General features: G+C 37.8%; 1 protein-coding gene across 9 annotated transcripts in view; it reads left to right on the top strand.

Annotated features, from left to right (window-relative positions):
* Window positions 1-21,169, top strand: part of LOC145463751 (cartilage oligomeric matrix protein-like) — a 47,555-nt gene that overhangs the window by 13,881 nt on the left and 12,505 nt on the right. For 2 of the 9 annotated variants that reach the window (XM_081447550.1, XM_081447569.1), the window contains 2 exons: window positions 4,314-4,405; window positions 11,938-12,029. The gene's annotated coding sequence lies outside the window, so the exon portion shown is untranslated. Of the gene's footprint in view, window positions 1-422; window positions 1,175-3,853; window positions 4,406-7,018; window positions 7,077-11,937; window positions 12,030-21,169 lie in introns of those variants that run through there. The other 7 variants (XM_081447596.1, XM_081447590.1, XM_081447584.1 and 4 more) reach the window with 5 other exon arrangements.

Here is a 21,169-nt window from a genome sequence, read left to right as displayed (position 1 = left end):
CCAGTATTGCCACATGCTTACTAAACGAAGAAGGAGAATTTTCCAGAATTTCTTGCATGTTTGAAGCTGTTTTAAAAAATATTGCGCTGGTATCACCGAAATGATTATGACGGGTTATTTTCAATGCATTGAATAATTCACATCCAGTTTAGCAAAAATATTTTTAAATTGTAAGTTCGATTAACTATATTAGAAAAGCAAACTTTTTCAGTAAATATCATGGACTTGGCCATATTTGTAAGCTGTGCAGATAAGCGGCATTAGCCAACGTTAAAAAGATAGAAACTGATAAAATACCTTGATGTGGATCGATATCATCACTTCAATGATGTTGGATAATTTAGCGAAAATAGCTTCAAAGAGTCCTGCAATATATAAGTAATCTATCGACAAAAATAACAACTCATATTGACGCCAGCTAAACTTAAAGGTGTGTAGTATCTTTCAGTAAGTGATATAAGCGAGTACAGACGTATTTTTAATTTTATGGTTTGTTTAAGCTGCAAATGCATCACATATCCAATTTCCAATTGGCGGTCTGATTACCTTAACCAGCTTGACCAAGTTCAGGCAGCAAATAGCTGTCACTGTGATATGGCTCTATAGTTGAATGAGATAAAGCTGATTGGTTAGATAATGACAAACAAAAAAGTAAAGGAACTCTTTAGAAATGATAATTAGACTCTTGACTTCTTTCAGTATATATTAAGCGATTATATGTCTTGAACATTCTAAAAAATGAACAAATACTGGTATTACTAGCCTTGACTGGACTCAATGACACTTTTTCGGACGACTTCTACTCTGAAAGACCAGATATCTGCACGGGCAAATTTTTCCACACATGCAGTACGTGTCTCCATGTAGACAAAAAGGAAATCGTTAAAAATCGTCATTTGCTTATATTTCTCTTAATTGAGGTCAAATGGGTCGAGAAAAATCTGGCTTAAGCAGATCATCAGACTATCTCATGTCCTGTACACGAGCAGAAAGTATTTGATATCAGGCCACTATCATTAACCACGTTTCCCTCAAGTTCAGTTATCTTGCACGCAAAGCGGCCAGACGCCCTGTCGCTTCCATAGAGAGAGAGAGAGAGTGTAAGATGTGCTAGACATTTTTCCCTAAACTCGTCACAAATCAGCGCTTTCATCGCAGCAAACGTTTTATGATGGTAAGTTTGAAATACTTCAGTGAAAGTATCATCGGTTTCTCTCTTTTCGGCAATTTCGGACAAATGTAGTTAAACAAATTCAGTCTGGACCTCTTCCAGGCTTGTCCACCTCTCACATTCCATTCTAAACCAGAAAACGTATTTCGCTTGATTGAACGGAATGGATGCAATTCTCACTTTGACTTAGCTCATTGTTGTGTTCAATAACAATTTCAATGGAGCTCCATTGAAGCTATGGTGTTCCTGATTTCCTATACATTTCCAAGTCAATCATAGGCTTTCTTGTTCCTGCATATTGAGAACGGATAACTCAGTACAGTGGGTTAGCTGTTACAAAAGCATAAAAGGTACACGAGGACTTATGAATCAAGACAGTCTTTTTACTGAAATCGTTATTCACAAGGGCACACATGTATGCATGACTATATCTGACACACAATTTAATGGACTTCCAGGCGTAAGCAATGGACATCTAGATTCTCTCAATTTGTGATTTGTCAAACAGACGGGTAACAAAAATAAACGAAATTACCAGCTGCGATGGTCAATCATGACTTGATTGTCTTGATGTACAGCTTAACTCTCAGAACAAACTAAAATAAAAGTTTTGTATTTGGTAAGAAGAAGTGATGTTCAAGCCTGGCACTGAGACTATGTTTTGTAAAGGAAGGGGCTTTCGTCAAAATGTAGCCTAAAGCTCAATAATGGTAAGTTAGATTGGTTGCTATGATGCTGTTTACACGTCTCGGGGTGTGAGCAAATCTTTAGTCGCCGGAAAACAACAGTAATATCGGAATCTTCTTGAATTATTGTCTAGGCAACTGTGTTTGTTAGCTGCCATTGGCCAGCTATTGCTTGTATTTGGTCATTCCATCTAATCCTCTTGATATGAAGAAGTTTCTACTGAGAGGACAACAAGGGACCACTTGAACTGTAAATGCGTATACGGGGCTGTAAATGAGTAATTCAAATTCACTAAAATCGGGCTTGGAAAGGATCTAAATAGGATAGGTCTTGTGACTCAAGATTGTACCGTGTTCCAAATATTTTCAAGTTAGTTGTGAGAAGAAGGCGCAGCTAAACTTTTGAAAGGTATTACTCAGGTCATCTGACTCTCAAAAAGTCCTTAACTTTGGTATATTGCTTCGCTGATCCTGATACATGCATTCTAAATTTAGGTCATAGAACCTACTAGACACATCCCGGCAGACTAAAAAAATATCCCCTTCAACCAGAGTTATGCTAGCAGTTAGTTGTATAACACATGGACTGAAAAACAACTTCTCTAAAATTTCACTGTTGAGTAGACCCATATCATTGACTGAGTCTGTCCGAGCAATCTCACTGAATAACCGTCGACATGAAAGCTTCTTTTTGCTACCAACGTTTGTTTTAATCTGATATACCTATCCAGGTGGACATTTTGTAGCATGTGAAAGTTCGCTACATAAACAAAGTCCGGAATTTTTTCAAGAGGATTTTGAAATTCTGTAGGAATAGAAACTCAACTTGCTTTGAGGTTTTATTTTAGTAGTCTTTAGCAGCTACCATTTGCTTTTAAGACCTTTACATGAATTTCAGACAAAGTCCTCATGTTTTTGCACTCATGCAAGTGTCGCCTGGCATTGATCATGTCCGTCACTATCAAATTTTTGCGGGGGCCGGACACTTTTAGCTTTTGAAAGTTTGTCATATTTCAAAAAATAATACTCCGCAAAAATGTAATAACTGTTTTCCCAGCCAGAATCCTCAACCTGGTAACGAGGTTGTCTTGGTTTCATTCCTTTCGCGAGTCTTTAGATTCAGCAAAAATATGGGAAAAACCACTGATTCAAGACTCGGCGCGTAAACAAGAATACAGTGCAAATCGAAAACTGGTAATTTATACTTCTAATGTACTAACAAAGTTAACATACTTGTAGATTCGCGAGTGGTCCTTTGTTTCTGTTGAGCCCATCAATTGTCGTTTGTATTAGAAATGGTCATATTTGTATCCACTTTTTTTCACATTACATCCCTCAGTCTTCGAAATAACCTCAACGCAGTTCTTTCAGCGCTCGTTTTGTTCACTTAAATTTAAGGATTTTTTATGACTTGTTTTTGTTCTCGATTGAACAACTCTTATTCCATGTTGTAACTTAATTTACTCCGTGTTCTTGTTTCATCCGGCCTTAAGTTCCGTTAATCTTGAAAGTGTCAAACCGTTAGCCCAAAATAAACTACAAAGAAAACAATCTTTTAAACCCAGAACAATGCTTAGCCTTCAAAGCTCACTAGCCCATCGTAATACTACCCAACTGAAATAATACCTAAAACCACCAAGCACTGTATATTGCTAAAGATCGTGCAAGGCAATGGAGTTACTCATCGCGTGGGTTTGCGTGATGGCTGAGGTTAAGCGTGCGCTATTCCGCCAATCCTTGAAATTTGAGTTCTGTGACACAACGTAAACATTTGAGCTAATCTTGATAAAAAGAAATATTTGAAGAGGACAGCTTGAATGGCAGTTCCGTATCAATGGATTGTTCGTTGAAAATATTCGCGACATTTATATGCGTATTGCTAGCCGGTGGACTTTTAACGAAGATTCTATGGCCCGTAAATGTCTGATTGCGCAACGCTGCTACATACGTTTTTGCCAAATGACACATTCCCTGACGTAAGGTTTGTATCAGAAGCGAATCAGAACATTTCAAAAACTTGAGATGACATCACCCTTCGCCTACTCGGCGTTTGATCTCAGTTCTTTATCGCATCCGGCATGCAATGATAATATTTGGCGTGGGTAACAGATGAATCAATTTTATACGGGTTTTCTCGACCGAATGCGCAGCACTTGTTCAATATCGGTTGTGTTCCCAAGCGCCGATACATTGATGCCATTTCATGCGTGCATCGACATATTCAATCTTCAACCCAAAATTAAAAGCTGGCCGAAAGATTAATCCGACAACACTCAAGGAAACGAGATTGATCCAACAAAGTAAAAGTATGCATGGATAAAACGACGAGTATCAGCTAATCGCGGGCAGACTATCAAATTTCTTCATATCAGATGCACTGCGCGCCAACTGCCTTCATTGATCTGTGAGCTCGAGGAGACAATAACGCTGATGAGTGCGCTCTCGTTTTCTTTCAGTCCTAGGAGAAAACCGGATTGTTCAGTCAAGAAGCAGGATAATCCTTTAGGCCGGTGAGGATTCCAGCCTTGTCTGTGGCTTCTATAAACTGGTAAGCAAAGCTGTGAAAACAGCGTATCCAATACGATTCCTACTGCATTATCCTAAGCACCCTTAAAAACATCCACAACTTTACTTGAGGCATAAACTCCTTATCTGCTCGCCATTGAGCCATGTACATTAACGATGCGCCCAGGAGTCGGTAGAGTTGTGGAAATTTCTTCGTGCAAAGACCACATTACATCGATTTCCATTGCGTTCTCTTTATTTTGTTGACAGAATGAATTAAATGGAATATGATGAAAAAGAATTCGTACTTTGACTGCCGGACCCGATAAAATCTTAAACAAACTTCATTTTAACTTAACATTTTTGAGATCGTGACTCTAAATTTAGCATATTCAAAGAAATTGTGAAGGTCTAAGCCTTCCACGTTTGACGCTACAGCAAATTGTTACTTTGCCAAGAAACAGAAACATGTTTCCAGTTCATGTCTGCTGAAGCGCGTCTTGAATTTCAATATTTTGCTTTACAGTCAACAGTATACCGCACATGAAGTGAAAACCATTAGTGTTTGTTTGATTACTTAATAGATCCATCTTAAATTAGCGTTTAACAGTTGTTACTGCTGATGAACATTTAATATGAAGGCGCGCAGAGAACCACAGAAATGCCAAATATTCCTTTACTAATTATTTGTATTCCTGCATCTGGGTTAAAGATATCAAAACCGGTATGCAACTAGCAAGATTTCTTTTGACCTAAGGGAGCCGAAGTAAACAACGGTTCGTTAAACATTGTCTCAAATGAAAGTTGTTTATATTTGACTGACTGTAAGTCGATATGAAGGTGAAAGTTTTGTTCTGTTCTTCTGAGCCAAGTTATGCGTGAGATAAATACCGATATCAAAAGCCTCAGCAGCCCTGCTGGGTTGTATATAATTTGAAGTCAAATCACCATGTGAAGTCGCACAAACAAAGTGACATGAAGCGTGCAAAAAACCAATAATAAAACTTTATTAATTAAAATAATGTCATAAGAATGATGCGCACGTAATTAGGAAAGCTCATATAAGCCACATTCATCCTAGGTCTCGTAAGTCAGGCAGATTTATTGAATACCGCCTTTCGAAGAATTAGTCTGGCATTTGATGAGGTTTTTTCCTTACTAAGCTTCTCTTTAGGAAGGGAAAACTGAGTGTCATTATTTCCAACGCCATCTTTGTTGGGGGTAGACCCTACAAGGATGCAAATGCTTGCAACCACAGAGACCTCCTATAACCTCTGTTGGAATTTGTCACAAGTTAGGAAAACGATATACAATTTCACGAGTATTGGACTCATGATAAAACTCTTTGAAGTACGAACCCTTACGATAAATGTACGTACTAATTACCAGAAATGCTCCGCTATGCTTTGAATGCCTTTTACTGGCCACAACATAAACAAAAGTACTCATAGTTCCTTTATTGCTCGTTGTTACATCAGTATGTTGAGTTCGTGAGGTAACTTTCAACCAAAGTAGGTGAGGTCATCACCGCCAATGCTGTCACGTCAAAAATCGGAAATGAAACTATTTCAAAGTGGTGAAGAGCTCAAAAGCTACCGGTAGTAAAGTATAGATTGCGGTCAGAGAACGTACGAGAAAAGCCTTACTGTTTTGAAGACAGTAACGACAGCTCGTTCAGGTAAAACCACTCGAAAGTTAAGGGACAAGAGAGGCACGTCGGCCTTTTCAACACACGGCGAGTGAGGCAGGCTTTTTTTTCTTATTATAAATAGACTCTGAAACATTCTAAGATAAAGTTCTTCAGTGGTAAGTCCATCACTCCAGAGATCTTTACTGCATGTTTCAATTTCTTTTGTTAGTTGTTTCTAGGTAGCTGAGTGGTTAACATGATACTGGCCACCCTTAAAGACTTAACTTTAACTTTAACTGTTAAATTCCTTACATAAATAAAGGGATCATATCGGAGTTAGCCCTTCTTAATTACTTAAAATATTGTCTTAAAGCATATGCGAGTTATCAGATATTTTTATACTTAAATTCGTGCTCATGTTAAATTGTTATTCATTCTGATTAAGTTCGTGTGTTTCCTTTGGATATGGTGCATATGAGTTTGTAAGCAGATTATTGAGCTGTTTATTTTTGACATTATATTTTAGTTGCTTGCGTGTCTTTTTTCCCAGAAATTAAGAACAAAAAAGCAAAAAAATCGTGCAAAAATGGTCGCTATTTGCATATGAAAATACATAATCTGATTAACGTGAACCGGATTCTAAAATGGGAAAGGTTAAATCTTCAGTGGGCGTTCTGATTTGCTTCATCCTGTTTACACACGTTTTTATGTTTTTCCACGTGCGGTTTCGTTTGTTGTTTTAAGTACTTCCAGATTCTTTTGATTTCAATATCTGTGTGACTATGACTGACATACTCTTGGTCTGGTTTTGCACAGCAAATGTTTCATAACTTCTACAAGATATCAGAATTGAGCTAAAATTGAGTCGAATTTTTTTAAAAGCCCATAGGTTAATCCTTACAATACTCGTTTAGCATTATTCTGTTTCTTGCTGAGACTCGCTCAGTTTAGTTCTGGCAAATAGGGATTGCAAAACGATCAGCTCTTTCAGCCTGAGTACCAAAATATTTATTTGTATCTTTGTAGAGACTAAAACGTTTCCATGTGCATCTATCAGCTGTTGTTCTTACAGAGAAATTTGCAGGTTAGTGGCTATTGATTTGCTCTCTGTATGACTGAACCTTCAGACCAGTTGACTTAGTTCCTTGAATGTGTGGGAATATGGATGAAACACGTGCACCCCTGCGTGGAATGAGAGCTATGGAGCTAGGGTACTTTCATAAGGTAGTCTAGACAATTATGTTGTAGAAACTGAAGGTGGTTGTCCTAAATTTTGAACCTCATTCCTAAAAAGGCAGTATGTTTATGTATTACTACTTGGTACTGATGCTCTGTGCAAACTCTGTACAAACTCAGTAGCAGTTTTAGGGAAGTAGTAATAAACAATATTTGCGGTAGCGACTTTCATGCTGCACGAGGTCAAGGTGATTAAAAGTCTGCGAAGGAAACCATGATGTGCATTATGAGGCGCATTATTTTTCTTTTCCCGCCGACAGAGGTCGCCGCACGTCTGGTATAGTGTTTTTTAGTTAATCCTCTGGTGTATTTTTAACATTTTCTGTGGTTTGTCTGGACTGGAAAAATTGTATTTTGTGGTCAAGGCACATAAATCCAATACCAACGATTTTTGATAGAGTTACAAAAGTTTTCGTTCAGCTTCCCGATCATAGGTGAGAATCACAGAAACTTTGGGATTGTCAACAACGGCTTTAATTTTAAACAGCTATTGACCAAACAAGTATTTTCCTGTGTTTAAACAGTAAAAGAACTGGGATTTGTTTCCTGCTAATGAACAAACTACTAGTGTCTCTTCCACCGGAATTATTCAACATATTATTTTCATAAAACGAGTGAAATTAATCAGGTACAAAGATTTCTTTAAAAGAGTTTTCTGATTAAACTAGTTCGTCTTCCATATATTTGTTACTGGTTAATCTTATCACTGTTTGATGAGCTGATTATTTTTCCTTGAGATATCAATACCTTGAAGCCACCTCAGTGAAGACTAATTAAGGGAAATCGTCAAATTAAACAAATTGTTTTGATGTACCTTCAAATTCTCACAAGTTACTTTTAAAAGAAACGTTTGTAATCATCATCTAACAAACAGTATTGAGAGTTAGTATGCTTCTAGGCATGGGTGTCACTGACAGATCGCCAAACCAAACTTTTTAGCAAATTAGATTCTAAACTTAATCTTGTTGACTCAGCTTGATTTTCCGGATGTGCTTTTAAAAAAAATTGCCTACAAAAATAAAATCGGTCGCTAGTTTGCGCTTCAAGATCGTTACATAGAAAAGAAGAGGTGGGACTGGATTTGATTTTTGGGCTGAATGATGAAGCTGTTGAAATAGAATTTAGAGGAAAATCTTGATATTTTTTGTGGTTCCTCCCACCAGACGAACAGTGAAAATTATACTACCTGTTTGATAAAAAGAAAAATTATGCTACCTGTTTATAACCAAATTATACCAATATATTCTAATTCTCTTTGCATTTCCAGGCGGTGCAGTGGATAAGTAAATAATTACTTCAAACAATAAGCGGTATAAGAATTACAACCTGTTTGCACTATAAGAAAGTTATGCTCGATTCGTCGTATCTCAATCGTCACGTAGGTAAAGTCTGCATACCAGCCAAGTAGCCCATCAGGTCGGAGCTTATCCCTGTTTCTGTAGCATGAAGTGATAAGGAGTATTTCTACTCCCCCCTGGACGGGATGCTAGTCCATCGCAGGGTTACCGCCAGTATTTCTTGCGCCGGTACCCATTTGTACACCTTGGTGGAGAGAAGCACTTTGAGAGTTAAGTATCTTGCCCAAGAACACAACACAATGTCCCCGGCTAGGGCTCGAACCCGGACCGCTCGATCCGTAGACGAGCGTACTAACCATGAGGCCGCCGCGCCTCCCTCAATCTTCGCATATCTTTCTTTTCAGTGTAAAAATGATCATTCATTGCTTCATCAATCTTCACACGAAGTTCAGTTCTAAACTTTTAACTCTACGTTTCATCTGGATCCATCTGCTTCGTTTGTGAGGCGCATGCGTAGTATAGTTGTGGCCATAATCTGTTTATATTCACGTGACCATTTGACGTCACTCTAGCTTCACATTCCTCATCTTTAAGTCGATCACGTTTTTAAGACATAATAGGAATTGACGAAAACAATAATTTTAATTAAATCAAGTTAAGCACACGCCGACATGATATTTAGGGGTTGAGACTATGGTTATTTGCCTCACAGGTAGAACTCCCCATCTTATCTGCTTTCATTAAGCCACTTAAAGAAACGATGTCACGCTATGAACAAAAGGTTCTTTCACAACTCAAAATAAAAGGTTGCGAAGAAAAATTAGTTAACAAATAATAATTATACAAAAGTAACAAGGATTTTTCATGATTGAGATGCCCTATGAAAGACAAGTTTGAAATACTTAGGGAAAGTATCCCAATATGCGCCATCTTACAGCTCCTAAATTATAGTACTACAACCTAGTGTGTCGAAATTGAAAACTAAATAATCCGTGTTTCAGTCACTATAAAGCCTGAAAGAAGATCGATAGCAGTGAATGATTAAAAACGTGGTAACCACGACTGAGCATGTAATTTGCTGACCTCTCTAGAGTGATCCCATTGAGGCATTAAATGGTTTTCATACTTAAAAGAGGTGTTCTGGACAAAGGTCACTTTTGTTTTGCGATGTAGCATCATCTCTAACGAGGCTGTAGTTTAACAGACTGTCCTCACTCACGACCAGGGTCATATAGTCATCTTAAGGTGAAAATCCTATTCCTTCTCATTCAATTTTCATAGTCCTGTCTAGAGCGGCCCTCCATTCAAAATGAGTAGAAGAAACCTTAACTGTCTTGTAAGAATAACTCACACGGCTTTCATAGTTTGTTTTCAGGCTGTTCTCCTCTCAGACTGTTCTGCTCTCGTTGGGGTACACCTTTAGTTGTACTTTTGTTGACATGTAAATTGATATACTCTTGGACTATTCCTAAATGCAATGCATTAATACAGCTATGTAATTCAAATCTTCTTCGCAAATCCTTTTCACTCAAGTGTACGGATTCTTTATTGTTTTGCGACTTATCGTTTTGCGACTTTTGCAGCGTCGCGACGTAATTCACTTGGCCACCTGTATAGAATATATGTAAAACAAGAACCATTGATCTGACCGCATAACCATAATAATTATATCGGCTACGTCTTGGTAGTGAAGTTGTTTACTCTTTTGGGATTTCTAGCATATAGGAATGACAAAAAGGAGTTGTTCTATTTTGACTTAAACTATTGGCTGCATGATTCTTGCGTTGTGGCATTCAACCTCTGCATCCGGCTCCTCGTATGGAAAATCCTCTGTGAAGGAGAATTTTTATGTTACAAAACAGCAAAAATAGTTTCTTTTTTATGTTATGAAAGATACTATCAACAATAAAGTTATCTATATAAAGACTGACTAATTTGCAGTGAATTTAAATTTGTTGTTGTTTCCTATCTCGGGGACTTATATTTATTCTCGTTATCAGTGGAAACTGCTATTTTAGGACTGAGTCCTTCACATACAAAGGATCTTTTTCATCGCGCAACGTTTTGAAGATTAATCGAATCATGACGACATCAGATGTTTTATTTGCGTGTCAGAAATGTATTCAGTTATTTCTCGTGGGGTCGGCATCTTTTAACGACAGAGGGGTATCGTCTGTGTACCCATGTCTGTGATTGTGACCATACCTTGGAATTCAACTGGCTTGTTGTGTTCGCGTTAATAGTGAAGCTTTCATTGTGTTGTTTAAAAAGGATGGCTGCTTCCTCGTGAAGTGAGAGAGAGCAGCAGACTGACAGACGAGTTGAAAAGTTGGGCGTGTGTTGCCTCTTGGTAATTCAGTCCAAAAATAGGTATGTGTAAGGCGATTACTTCAGTTCGGCGGAGTCTCGCAGGAAAAAAGGAAGAACTCATTATATCATTGGAACAATGTGAAACTTCCGCCAGCACGTTTTGATTTGGTCTGTTATTTTTATATTTGAACAAGTGGCCCCGTATTTTAAGTTTTTTATAACTTGGAGCACTTGAAGTCTCATTTTCTTAACAAGGAAGGTCACACATTATATGTGTATAAACTTTGACAATGTCACAAAGCCGGATTTAGAATCTCGAGACAGTATCATCCGTTCATTACAAGGTCATATTGTCTTTTTAACGGAAATTGGAAACTGAGTAAGTTGCTCGGAATCTGGAGGAAATCGTCAAAACTATTTCAATATAACTTGCGACGCACAGTTTGTTTGTTTATTGATTTGTTTGTTCGCTTGCTCCTCAGTTGTTTGTTTGGTATAAGCCTTAATGCTGCATGCTGAAAATCGACCATCAACCTCGAAAATCGACCATCGAAGACAATCAAATCAAATTAAACCATATGACCTTGCTACTAATAAATGTTTTAACATTAAAACTACAACAAGTTCAGTAGACTCTGACATTTTCAGGTGTGCCTATGGCTTTCGACTACTCGCATCATGCCTCAAATACCATAATTACATAACTCATTTTTTTCTAACTAGGTTAGTCGTATTTATTCAGTCCATACGAAGGCTCAACTTTTGTAGTTTATTTTTCAATTTTCAGCACTTAACTGTAAGATTGTCTGAGCTTTGAACCACCATGACTATAAAGTAATTCCCATATCTTGCAGCTTATTTCAGAAGTTGTTATTTTCTAGAACCATCGATCGTGACATAACGCGATATAACCCAGACAACAAAGAATAAAGATGATAGCGTGCAATTGTTGAATGATCTGTTTCCGGGACGTTTCAGATGTGATAACTTGTCTTGCCATGTTCACAAGAGGCCGAGACTTATTAGCTGAACATTTGTAAAAAGAAAACCTCTTCATTCATTTACGTTGCAATTTCAGAATTTGGCGTGTTTTTCTTGCAGCTGGTCTCCTCTTGCAAAACGTCTCAAGAGGATCTGTCATTACCGAGAAGAATTTATCCTATCGCTCAAGTCGACTGTACACTACTAACTTGGTAAGTCTTTGTTTACTTGCTTTACGTTTGAGTGCATGTGTAAACACAGCCGAAAATCCATTTTTCTCTGTCTCTACACCTTGCAGCATCTTTCTATTACAAACAAATTTAGTAATTTAAGTAATTGTTCCTGAAAAGCCCCATTGGGGAGGTAACAATAAAGTATGTATGTATGTATGTATGTAAATATTCATCCTTCATTGTTATGTAGGTGCGCTTTTACAAAGGAAGGATTTGACTTGCAAATATAATTTGTTTTCTTATACCAGATATTCAGGCAATTTTTACTTTCACACCAGTTAAGAGTTAGTGTATTCTTTTTTGCACCGTGCTAATGTTGGTTTTGAGGAACATAAAGGAGGGAAGGGAACGACTTTTGCGTGATAGCGTGATATATGTACAAATGAGACCTACCGCGCCGCGCGCTTAAAATGTTATGTATATATTTTACATAATCGTAAATTAAAGATAAGTTTTAAACCCAAACGAAATTCGTACAAACTCGATGTCTACCTGCTTAATGAACTGAGTAAACAAAACGTTGTGATTACAGCCTTGAATAGGATGTGGGATTGAAGTGCCTTGTTTATCAATTTTGGAACTGTAGTAAACCTACAATGAGATTTGAGACTAGACATAGCTAAACAGACTAACCAGAGCTGCAAGGAATCCAGGAAATGTCAGCTATTCCAAATCATGTAGGAGTAACCATACCATGTCTGATTATCTTGAAGTTTCGAGAATGTCTGCGTTTTCATGAAAAAAAATCTCTCATGGCGGCTTAACGTTGGGCTGCAGATCAGAAAGAACGTGTATTAACCACAGGAAGTGAAGCACTACATTAAGCGCTACTTGATAGTAATGTAGTGGCACGATTCCATGTGCCCTTGGGCATGAGTTTAAAAAAATTAATGATGATGTGACAGTATGTTATTTGTGACACATTGTTTCGGCCATCATCATCATGTGACCTTAAGCGCGACCTCAGAAAAGACCTTAGATGGAGACAACTATGAGCTATTTTTGCATTCGTCTTTCAGCGAAATATGAAAAGTGGATTCCATTGTCTACCTTAACATGTTCCTGTTCTAAAGAGATTGAACCAAAATTAAAAGGTAGTTAATTAACAGAGAGTTAAGCACGTTTGCGAATAAAACTAATTGCTTTATTCCACCAAAAATCAATCTTCATCTCTACTGCAGCTTATCGTACAACCGTGTCATTAGCCTGTTATTAACCAGGAATTTACACAAATTCCGACCGTAACAACTCTGCTTTGACAAGACAGTTTGAGACAGTAATGAGAAAAGAGGCGGGACAAGAATTCTGCCCTGAATAATTATGCTCATCGTGCTTTTACGGTACCAAGACATGAGTTGTCTCGCATCTTGGCTGCGACTAACCCGAGGCTGGATTCTTTTTCACTGTCTTATGTCAGTTGATTCGTTAAACTAAGCCCGATTATCAGGTTTCTTAGCAGCACAAGAGAGCTTTGCTTTGTAAGAACTGGACACACGCCACGTACCGTATCGAACATATTTGAGACACTGTGCATTCTTGGCACTGTAAATATGAACTGTGGCAAAAACTCGACACTTGTCCTTCTTCATGCTGGACACTTAAGAGGCTGCTTTGCATATTTAAAGACGAAATAGACAACAACAGCAGAATGTTTGTCGTTAAGTCGCAGAGACGGGTAAACAACACACACCTGCAATTGCACTGAAGAACGAAAGTCAAAATTGAAAATAGAATATAAAGTGATTTTCTTTTCCTTGAAAACAAAGGGAAGCAAGTTGAAGAACTCCATAGTACCTTTCGCTGATTTGAATGGAGATATTGATTTTGACAACTACACTCTTGATTTTATTTGAAAGGGTTTAACAAGTAGATTCCATTTTGCCCTGTGTATGTTTAGTCATTCATCACAGATTACGTCAAAGTGTGGTAAGAAGTGAGTTTAGGAACAAAAACGTGGAACACAAGAGGACTCACCGATGTTCCTTGCACTTTTTGACGTTTCTGTGATCTATTACTGAACAGACGCAAGGCAACGTGGAATCTATTTGTTTCATATAAGAAAGAAATAACATTGTGAGGTCATATATGCGTCTATCCTCCAATTGATTATCATAAGTAAGAACCATCAAAGTGCGAGAATAATTCGACATATTATATGAAAACGACTAGATTGCAATGTAAACATTCAGAACCCACAATTCGATTTTCAAATAACTTGTGCATTGTTATCAGCAATATCACTTTCACTAATCTCTGCTCTTGATAGATTGCAATTTGCAGCCAGTCAGGTCTACTTTTGAATTTTGTGAATTTTGATTGCCATCTTTTTACTCATCATATTTCAAATATGCACTAGTTGTTTGGGAAAATGGAAAACGCCACAGCTTGGCAACTACAGTGAAATGTTACCCTCATTTATTGATGTCACCCTCACTAATTCAACACAGTAACCTTGTCATGTTCTGATTTAATTGGTCGAGCAAATGTTACGATTGTATAAGCATTCAACAGTTCATTAACACGACAGTTCATGCTCACGAGCTACATAACCTTTCAACTTAATCATATTTAATGACATTATAGTTCCATGAAGCAATGTTGGTACCCGAGTAAAGCTTCCCTTTGACTGAACAAAGGCGTTAGTTTCCATAGAAACTGTTGGGCTGCGTATAAAAACACTTCTTGAAATTTACCGCCATAGCGAGTTCGTGAGGCTGACGTTTCGAGTATTAGCCTTTCGACAGAGCAAAGTCAGGAGTGGGGGAGTGGGGGCATAGGGTTTCGTTGACGGAGGGACCATAGCAACAGAAATGCATGAATTAATTATTTCAATGACAACCGTTAATTAATATCATGGGGGCCAAGGTAACGAGTTGAAAGACTTAGATGTGTTGCTTTGATGGAGAGAAATACCAACAACAATTATGGTGCTCGTAGAGTGGCTGGGGAGATAAAACTTTTTGGTTTAAAGGCTTCTTTGTAGTTGCTGACTAAAGTGCAGACGTTACGTTATCTTCGTTTGTGTTCGTTGTCCACGGGGCGACATGGATCCACTCTGTAGTACGTCGGTATACCAAAGTGAAGCATATAACTACATAAGGTCCACATCACAAAATTAATAGTTTCCTGATACCTATGAATCGTTTCCTGCGTTTCCCAAACAACCAAATTAATTACAGCTTAAGTTACTCCTCCTGATCTCAGTTGCTCTTCAAACAGTATTAAAACTGCATGCTTTAGTGTAATGGTTTTGTTTTTCATGAGGTTTTCTTCCACGTCAGTGTGAATCATAGACACAAATAATACGCCCATAAAACGACTCTTCCAGGCATAGTTTGAATCAATGGGTCTTTTTATCGTAGGATTATCATCTCCTCGGGGAGGAGTTTTCCGTGACGATTCCACATGAAAGCTTTATCTCATCTGATCAACATTCCTCTCCTGCTTTCCAACGTACGCGGATTATTATCCATCGAGGCAATCCTCTAAGTTCGAGTAACTACACCACGGCTCTTTGACAGGGTATTCTTATCTAATGCTTTATTTTGTCAGGAGCTCTAAATCAGAGATTACCATATGCTGACCTCTGGAGTGTTGTTTCAACATAGAAAGAAAACACCACAGGCAAAAATGCAAGTTGGAAGTATTCAATGCGAACAGGAACAAGCCATTAAGATAAAGATCTGTCTTCTGTGTAATCTTTATACGCTGGCATCTTTACTAAATCACGAATTTGGTCTAAAAGTTGTTATTTCGTTTGCTTTTTAATTTTTTTTTTTTTGATCTTTGGCATCTGAATGAAGAAGTAAATCCTTTTTGCTGCCACCAGGTCATCACTTGATTCGTGCGATTTCGATACACTAGCGGTTATTAATGGAAACCTATCGAGACGAGTGACGACAGACTTGTGTCACGTGATTTGGTTCAGTCTTATCTCTAACTTAATGAAAATGAGATAACGTGCCAAATCGGTCTTGGCCTGAGTCACGACCGAGTATTCCGAGATATTTTCCCGTTTGAATGGTGGTTGTACCTGGAATATAAGAGTTTTCTCTGGAATAATCATTGGAAAAAACGTACGAGGACCAATGTAAGTTTCTGAAAGGAAATCTTGAAAGGTAAGTCCCCGAATGGAGGGTTTCTTGTGTCAGGAATGAAGCTGAAGATGTTCCAGTGAAGTCGATTAAAATTTGCTTTGCGGCCAGTTTTGGCCTCTTGAAACCGCGTCTCAACTCCAAGACCCTGATGTTATAAGAACTGGATCGTTTCCGAATATCAGTTCTGGTCTTGGGTTGAGTTGAAGTTCTGTATACTGAGTTGTTTATGAAAAAAGTGTTCATATAGTAAATTGTCGCATCATTAAAAGTCACTACCGGCGACTGAAACGTAACAGTGATGTAACAACTTGCGATATGACAGTACTGAGAGACGGTCAGTTCGACGTTAATGCTTGGTCCCCGTTACACTGCCATGATATTTAGTATTGCCTTACTTCAGCGCTGTCGAACGAACGGTGTGAATTAGACAGAATATTAATTTCAGTGTGAGATTTTCGGTTAGTTTGAAGAATGACACGCTTAAAATATTTACGGAGTATGTGCTCTTGTTCCAATATAATTTATACAAGTCGGTATACATTGTTTATTTTCAAAATATTAATGAGTTATTAATTCGAAAATCAAATCTTTAAGGCGTGCAGGTTTAAGACCCTGTGCCAACAATTGAAAAAAAAAAAAAATGGGCGGAATTGGCATTTTACACAAGCCTGTTGCATTCTTACAAAGATTGAATGGACTTAAAGGTTTAAGGTCTTAATTCTCGTCGAGTAACGACTGTGATGTTTTGGAGCAACCACTTGGTCTATGAATTAAACTGCGAATCATACGATTGACTGAGCGACTTAGACACATCATGTTATTTTTTTAGAGCTTTAGTTTTGAGTTTTCCAGCCGTTTTCAATAAAATGCATTCTGCAGTGCAGGTATCTTACAGCGAAAAAATCCAGTCTCTAAATTCCTTCCACTTATGAGCTCGAGCACACAGTATGTGGTAGCGAATAGTTCATCAGCTACCGTGCATAGCACCGTATTTTTTGACAAAACTGTGTGTACACGTGTGCCTGTGCCGGTGCATGTCTATGATGGATAACAACTGCAGTCAGTGGAAAAACGTTTGGACATTACACCAAAATTAGTGGCTTTAGCAGAGGCAATACTCAGGCTTCAGCGATCGGTGTTTTAACTGGAGCTAATATGAACTATAAGTAACTTATATTTCAAGAAGACTAGATATTCCGTTGCCGGTCAAAATAACGTTTGGACTGAGAAAAAAATATCGGCCTCAATGCCTTCTGCGTTTTTGAAAGCGAGAATGTTTTGACACCTGATTCGTGTTATCCGGAAATTGTTGTTTTAGATGAGTAGGATTAACTTAAGTCACATTTCCTCCGGTCCGCCGTTCCGTTATTCACTCTAGATTCTTCTGTGTCTGTCCTTGCCCTAAATCTGCCGGTGTATCTTAACTCTGTCGGAAAGGTTTTATGATCTGCGTTGTTGACGACACAACGCCGGGTTAATTCACCTGTACCTTTGACGTGGGAAAGAAGTTCTCTCTCATCATTATCAAGCAGTGTGAGCATTTCGAAGTAAGTTAGTTCTATACTTAACTTCTGAGTCTTTAATCCACCATAAAAATGTTTACAAAACAGTTTTTAATCTTACCTTACGTGCTAAAATTACTATGCATGCTTTACTCCACTCAATTTTTATTAGTAGTTGAATTAGTCTCATTTCAGCTTCATTTTGTTTCCATGTTTCTCCTTTCACACCATTCAGAAGCAAGTAGAATTAAGAGGGAAAGATGTAACGCCATAATCCTTCCCAAATTTTCGAAACGTCATTCGTTGACTCATGTTTCAGTAGGACAAGCTTATAATAGAGCAATGCAAGTGTACAAGGAGTCCATTCTCTATGACAAAGCAGTTTTTGAAACGCATTTGTTAGGAACATTAAGGAACTTTCAACATTTTTACTCTGATTGCATCATACCGATGCAATGAAATTTCATCACATATCGTCAAAAGACCTATTTTTTTTAATCGATTGGCGCCATTTACAGTCCTTTACAGGGTGTTGCAAATTCCGCTCATTTCAAAAGCGCTATTTTTGGCTTTTTGATCTACAGAATTGCTTTCTGTTTCTGACATTGGAGTCACCCGCCCTCCCGTGTTTGTTTAGCTTTATGGTTTGAGTCAAAATTTAAACTACACAGTGTTTTTAATCACACCACTGATTCTGTCACTTTGCTTCATTAATTCGCTCTATATAAACACTTTTGTTGGTATTAATAGCGATTTTGTTGCCTTGCGTTGCTCTGCGGTAAAGAATTTGTTTCAGTTTTACTCTACCATGCATAAGTCTGCGGTCGATATGAAGTGAATTAAGATCCAAAGTGAAGTTGCTGTCATTCTTTCGGCAAAAAGCTTCCGACAGCAGTGTAAAACATGTCTTCTTCGGGGTCTTTAGGTAACGACCTTTCCACAGCAAAATGATCTAAATCAGTTGTTCTTGTCCCGTGCCCAGACTCTGCCTTGCACTGAATTTGTAAACTGTTTGGCATACTGAATCTATTATCAATTTAGAATCAAGAGTAACATTAAACAGTTTGAAAACTAAGTCTCTTTACGAAGTAATTTGCACATTGTGAAGAAATGCTGAGCCTCAAATGCATTCCAGTCAAACCCTTTCGTCAGTTTCGATGAGAACTAAGTTCGCTTTTTTCAATGTTTGACCTTGTTGTTCCAAGAACCTTGCAAAAGGCGGACGTGTACAAAGGGACAAATCGGTTTCTGAGAGATAATCTAACGCTGATTGACACGTGTTGTCTGACCGACGGTAACAAACGTATCATGCATGGTTATATCGATAACTGATGACTGACAAGGCTAAATCAGGCTTAGGGAGATTATGAACGAAAGAGAGTACTTCAATCATCTTAGTTCTTTTCTAGTACTGAAGGAAATTTAATTTAAGGAAAGTTGAAGTAGCTAGAAAGGTCGTACCGAGAAATCCATGTCGGCATTGGTAATTTTGGAATGCTAGTTACTGATCTATTTCCTTTGGAAATGATAAAATAACTCTAGTATGCAAAAACGTGAGGTCTTCTTTTCCTTTGACACTCTTTGTTTAAAAGGGCTAGGTCAATCAGTGTTAGGCAATTTTAGCTCTTGCCAACAGATAATGGAATTACCAAAAAAATATATATCACAATAACGGCTTAAAACTGTGAAAAACTCGAAGGAAACAAAGGAGATTCCAAAAGGGTAGAGAAGATTGGAGGAAGAACAATGGAAAAGAAAATTCTTAAAAACAGGTTGCATCAGAGTGAACTCGAAAAACAGCGGCCCGACGTTTTTCAAATTTATGTCAATTTGTATAAAAGTGTTATTTATAATGTTCGGCAATCATTGTTCTGTGTGATGTGGCCGAGATTTTGCCAGTAACAGACTGATGCTCAGCCAACTCATGGTAGGGAAAATAACATAATACTGTAATACAGGGACCTTTTGTTGTTTTTTTTATTAAGCCTTTATCCGTGGTATCTAGCCCCCAGGGTAAAGATCTTTTGAATTATCTTTTTGTTTTGACCCTGAATGAAATCAAGTTCATCTCAGTTTTTACAAAAGGCGAAACTAATTAAAAAGCGAAAAATTCCATCGTGTTGTTAACAAAAATGCTGTGGTCTTGCATCGTACGTCGAGTGGTATGCAGAATATTTAATTCGAGTTACACAGGCTGCACCTGATAAGCGGGGAAATAAGAAAGAGGTGGATACCAGTGGACGGAACAGAACTAGAGGGCAATACTGAATTTAACTGTACGGCAGGTTTGTAAAGATTAGTGTCAGTAAAGATTTGTAAAGATTATACTTGCCAGAGTTTCACATCTGCCAAAATCAGAACTAATTGTTCAAACATTTGTAAAGTTTGTAAAGACTAGTGTCAGACATCCAACGATTATTAGTGTCAGTGTAAACACATTATGATTATAAATGTGCACGCAGCGAATGATATCATCAAACCATGAAATAAGCGTGAAATAAGCTTGTTACTCGGTTGATATCTTTCTTGGTCATGAGCTAACTCCAGTAATCAACTTCATCTGCTCATAGAATTGAACAGTTTATAGTACAGCTGAATTGCCATACTTGCCAGAGTTTCACATCTGCCAAAATCAGAACTAATTGTTCAAACATTGCTTGCCAGCATGATTTTTTGATACTAAAATTACTTCATACCACAGCTTCGATTGATAACGAGTGCTAGCTAGCGTATTTCAAAAATTTAATTGTTTCATATACGAAGAACACTACATGTGGCTTTGATTTTAAATGTTTAAATTTATAGTGTCGTTGTAAGACTCCATACAAGTATGCTCGATGTTATAGATTTCTGGCCTTCTTATTTACAGTTCAAATTAAAAATTAACAAGATTAAAAGGGTAATAACTGTAAGTAAAACCAGTTTGTGCTAGCTTGTTGGTACAAATTCCACCAGTGTTAAGTAATCAGTTTGTGGTACGTCGCTAGGAGTCCGCCATTTTGAAAACGTGGCAAAAGTCATCGGGATCTGGTGACGAATTTTTCGCTACGGGACCATGAGAGAAATGGGATTTACCTCTTGGGTGAAAATCATAAGTGCACCAAGTCATACGTCACCCGTTTTCTAGTCAAATTTTCTTTTTTTGCTTGAGCACTATGCTGGCTTGAAAGTTAAGTACAATAAGCTAGTAAAGTACAACAAGCACGTAAGATAAATTTGGTTCAACAACAAGTGTTCTATAACTCGTTCAACTTATAATAACATTCATCCATGAAGTATTTGTGAGGAGAGAAGTTGTAAGCACGACATAATACGTAAAAGGTATATTTGGAACTAAAAAAGTCAGAAAACTGACTAGCTCTCAGTTGGTTTGACAGCTTGACTGGTAGAGCACTGCACTGTTATCGCAAAGGTCATGGGTTCGAATTCCGTTCAAGCCTGAATTTCTTTTCAGGCGTCATTTTCAAAACGGGTTAAGTCGTGTACATAACTCATGATAACTACGATGATCAGTCATGTC

The sequence above is a fragment of the Orbicella franksi genome, chromosome 1 (genome assembly GCF_964199315.1).
Source record: "Orbicella franksi chromosome 1, jaOrbFran1.1, whole genome shotgun sequence".
Lineage (NCBI taxonomy): Eukaryota > Metazoa > Cnidaria > Anthozoa > Scleractinia > Merulinidae > Orbicella > Orbicella franksi.
The sequence above is the reverse complement of the archived record's forward strand: the minus strand, read 5'-3'. Positions and strand labels throughout refer to the sequence as shown.